This window comes from Sus scrofa, chromosome 18, assembly GCF_000003025.6.
Source record: "Sus scrofa isolate TJ Tabasco breed Duroc chromosome 18, Sscrofa11.1, whole genome shotgun sequence".
Taxonomy (NCBI): domain Eukaryota; kingdom Metazoa; phylum Chordata; class Mammalia; order Artiodactyla; family Suidae; genus Sus; species Sus scrofa.
In genome coordinates this window covers 48,215,524-48,220,301 of record NC_010460.4, presented here as the reverse complement: position 1 = coordinate 48,220,301, position 4,778 = coordinate 48,215,524, and the positions used below count along the sequence as shown (strand labels likewise).

Sequence of the window (4,778 nt, the reverse complement as noted above, 5' to 3'; positions counted from 1 at the left end):
TTTTTTTTTTTTTTTTGAAATAGGTTTTAGGCTAAATTCAACTTTGCATTTGATTATGTCTTAGTTTTTCTTTGAAGAGTTCAGTTGGATTTTTTTTTTTTTTGTCTTTTTGCTATTTCTTGGGCCTCTCCTACGGCACATGGAGGTTCCCAGGCTAGGGGTTGAATCGGAGCCGTAGCCACCAGCCTACGCCAGAGCCACAGCAACCGCAGCTCACGGCAATGCCGGATTGTCAACCCACTGAGCAAGGGCAGGGACCGAACCCGCAACCCCATGGCTCCCAGTCGGATTCATCAACCACTGCTCCACGACGGGAACTCCTCAGCTTGATTTTTTTATAGAGTCTTAATTTACCCATTTCCTCATGAAATACCTACCTTGTTCTCTAGTCGTGCTTATTTCCTGCAAACTGGTGGTTAAGTTTAGAGGCTTAACTTGTAGACTCAGGTTAAAAACATTTGATGAGAGAATTTAAAATGGAGACGAGTCAGTTTTTAAATCGTATAACATTAGTTCTTCCAGGTTTTTTTTCCCCCTGAGTTTTAAGGAAAAGTAGGGATATATAGTCAGTGCCTGAAATCAAAGACCTATTTTGAGGTGTTGGACTCATTTTAGTACAGAAAATTACCAAATGGGAGACCAGTGTATATTGTTACACTCTCTTGGGTTTAGAAAGCAAGGTTGTAGCTGATGGAACACTACTAGATGCGTATTTCATTGTTTGGGTGTCTGTCTATCCTCAGACTAATTGAAGACAGACTAATTGAAGAAAATGTAGCCAGATTCAAACTGGACCATATAGAGACAGACAAATTTCAACGTGCGCTGGAAACCAGCCAAAAACCAGAGTGAACAGAGAGGTCTCTCTTGACTTCTCTGCTCAGAAAGTGGGAAAGAAGGAAGGACCAGAAAAAAAAAGTTAGAAAAAATAAGTATTAACAGCTGTCATATAAGACTGCTTCTGGGGATTTTATAATTAAGGAAACTTACTGTTTTTAATTTTTTTTATTACAAAAGACAATTAATAGACAATATTTTATTTGGGGCACTTTGCATTTACAGACCTTTAACTTTGAGGTAGGTTAAATATTAGCATTGTGTTTTACAAACTAACACTCAGGCAGAGATTATATCACTTGCTGCAGACCACAACAGAGGTCCTACCACGGTGAAGAAAAACTTGGTCTCCTTCAGAGTGCTCTTCTCTGAGTGTGAATTTCATGGTGATAGCTCGCACGTGTTCATAAAACGATTAGGCAGTACCGAAATTCTACTTTGGAATATTTTAAAATTCTTAGCTCTACCCCACAATGATTATACATGCTGTGGAATAGCCTGCTTGTTCCCATTACAAATCTATTTGTATATAACGGATCCTTGTAATAACAAATTAGCGCATCACTGTTTTTTTTTTTTTTTTGTTTTCTACCTTTTGGGGTGGGTGAAGCAGGAAGATAACCAGCAAGCTTTCCTGCCTTTTTAAGTTCAGGTGCTATGCTCAATATACCATCTCTGTTAATGTGGGGTCGTAGGAAAGCACATATGCAAATGGAGCAAAGATCCAGAAAAGGTGCCTGGATCCAGAAGAGTGGAGGCCCTGGGCAAGTCAAAGACGAAGGAAAAAATGTGCTATCATCCCAGGCTACAGATCCTCATTTTCATGCTACAGCATCACAGCAGCTTAGGGAAAAGCTCCTAAAAGAGCAGTAAACTTGTCCCAGTGGTCTGTTAATTAAAGTTCTTACTAACCAGGTGACCCACAAAGAAAATTATTTTATATTTTATTAAAGTGACATCTATAGCAGCAGAATATCTAAATATTTAATATGAATGTATTCCACCTATCATGTAAATTACTCCAATTGTCACAAGCTTAATTTACTTAGCTCATTATAATTACTTAAAATTCAGCTCATCTTGACATAGATTCCTGAGCCCGTATTTCCAAGCACGTGTTTAATTATCAAGTTCCTTTTATTTAAACAATTGTCAAAAATTAGTAATAATATAGGATTAAGAGTGGTTAATTACCAAGAAATTACAAGGAAAATATCACTATTGTGTTATATAGTTCAGCATTCAGCAGAGCAAATTTCAAGAGAAAGGATATAGACAACTATGCCTCTGAAAAGACTGAACGGCACAGCCCAGTATGGCTTGAGTCAAACAGTCAGGAAGAAAAGGAGGAGGGGCCACAGGAAGCCAAATATTTTATTCTAGTGTCTCCAAAATTGACTGTGGAAGTGAAAAAATTTCTACATTTAGAAAGTCTACATAGGAGTTCCTGCCATGGGGCAGTGGATTAGGAATTCGACGGCAGTGGCTTGGGTCACTGTGGAGGTGCGTGTTTGATCCCTATCCCGGCACAGTGGGTTAAAGTATCTGGCATTGCTATAGCTGTGGTGTAGGTTGTAGCTGTGGCTCAGATTCAGTCCCTGGCTTGGGAACGTCCATATGCTGTGGGTGCAGCCATCAAATATTAAAAAATATTTTTATATAAATTACATGAGTTGTAATTTTCATGAAAGTCAAAACAAAATGTTCTGCATAGCACAGAAGATATGCCTGAGCAGCATATCGTATTTGCACAAAGCCACACTGCGTGTCATGAATATTAGGAACGAATGAAAAAGCTTAAGTCTATGGCACACTGAGCAAAGATTTCAGCTTGGTATTCTATAAGCTCATGATTGTAAGCCACTTTTATTATACGAAAGCTCTAAAGACACACAAAGTTTTGTGTAGGAATTCTTGTGCTTCTACTTTTTAATATGTGAAATTATACAGACATTTGTGAGAGGTGCAAAACTATTGGGTGGACAAAAATGGCACAAAAAAGAATTCAGCAGCTAAAGCACGTGCCCACTTCATTCACATTCAGCAGCAAAAGGTCTGCTAACTCTACAGAACTGAGCAAGAATGCTGACTGCTATGGCAGCTGGTCAGTACCAGGACCACCTAAGTTACACCAGAATGGGAAAGTATAGCCCAGATGAAATTCTATTGTTAAAGCTGAAACAGATTTAAGGCTTTTCAAGTTCAAGCACAGAGATCCAACTCCTGCGGACCCCGTCTATTTGTGTTTGAAATATGTAATCTTTCTTCCAACTTGTGGTCTTAAACTTCTGTTTGTAAAATCTGAAAAGAAAATACAGAAGAAATCACTACCATAGAGGTTCCATTAAATAAGAGGACATGCAAAGCTGTGATTACGATGAATTAAAGACAGCCAAACATTAGAATTACAAAACTTACCTGTTACTTGTAATCAGTCCTACACCAGGAGCTGGGTGTTATACACAATCATTTTTAAGTAGATTACTTCATGTTTTTCTAACATACTCTTTTCATCAGTGTACCATTAAACTAATCAAAGGCATACACATGTATATTCCCTTACGATAACAGTACACACTACTGCTACCTGCAAAGCTGTCATTCTCAAATGACTCAGCGAATGAAAGGAAATAAAGAGTAGAGAAGTAACACATTAAGGAAAAATAACGGGAATTAGGAGTTTCATGCTGGCCAGCTCGTGTAATCAGCCAGCCAGCTTGCTAGCAGCAAGAGAGGGTTTCTGTTGAGGAAGCTCCTGCCAAGTGGGAATGTGGTCACGGGTGGCCTCTGTCTTATCTTGGGTGGCACTGGGAGATTGCTTGTTCTTCGTTTTTGCTTTAGCCACGCTATAATCCCCAGACTCAGAATATTGCTGCCCTTTCTGCAACTATTTCCTTAGGAAACCTGAACCTCCAGGCTTTTGTCCCAGATGGGAAGACCTTGCTTTAACGTTGCTTCTTCAGTTTTCTCTGGACTCATCACTTTATCTTCCATTTCCTTCTGCTCCTCCGTGGAGGGTGCCTCGGGGGCTCCCACAGACATGCTGCTCCCTCTTACCCCGCTTCTCACTGTGGGGTTTGATGAACTTTAGAGACAGTTCTTGCATGAAGAAAAAAGTGGAGTATCCGTCATATTACTCCAGTTTGGCTTCATTAGAAAGGCTGGATTAGAGAAGGTGGTTTGTCCTGGAGGTGGAAATAGGGCTTTCTGTATAATACTCCCCTTGAACTGAATTGATACAGCCTCTGGGATGGTTAATTATATGTGTCATCTTGACTGGACCACAGGGTGTCCAGATATTTGGTACAACAACATGCTGGATGTGTCTGTGAGGGTATTTTTATGAGATTAATATTTGGATCAATAGACGGAGTAACACAGTCTCCTTCCCTAATGTTTTGGGCTCCCATACAATCCACTGGAGGCTTAAATAGAATAAAAGGCCAAGTAAGAAAGAGTTCTTTCTTTCAGCTTTACTGTCTTTGAGCTAGGACATAGGTCTCTTCCTGCCTTTGGACTCAGACTAGCGCTGAAACTTATATCCTTGACTGATCCACTTGCCAACGACACGTCTTAGAACGTCTCAGCCTCCATAATTGTGTAAGCCAATTCCTTATAATGCACCTCTTCGTATTATAAAGATGTTATTATATGATGTAGAAAGTATAGGTTATATAATATGTATTGTTTATTCCATAATAATGCATAATATTATATGTTTCATCAATCCATCAATCTCCTATTGGTTCTTTTTCTCTGGAGAACCCTGAATAATACAGTCTTCCGCCTGCAGGTAGGAAAATGGAAGAGTTTTGCCTGGTCTGTTTCTGCATGGTAGGAAGGGGAGCACAAGCAGGACCAGAGCAGTTGTCCTCAGCCCGTGGGGACCAGAGAATGAGAAGTAACCCCAGAAAATGATAAACGTTCCCTCACCAGCGTCC

General features: G+C 39.8%; 1 pseudogene; it reads right to left on the bottom strand.

The window, feature by feature from the left end:
* LOC100523877 lies at positions 3,542-3,879 on the bottom strand (annotated as a pseudogene).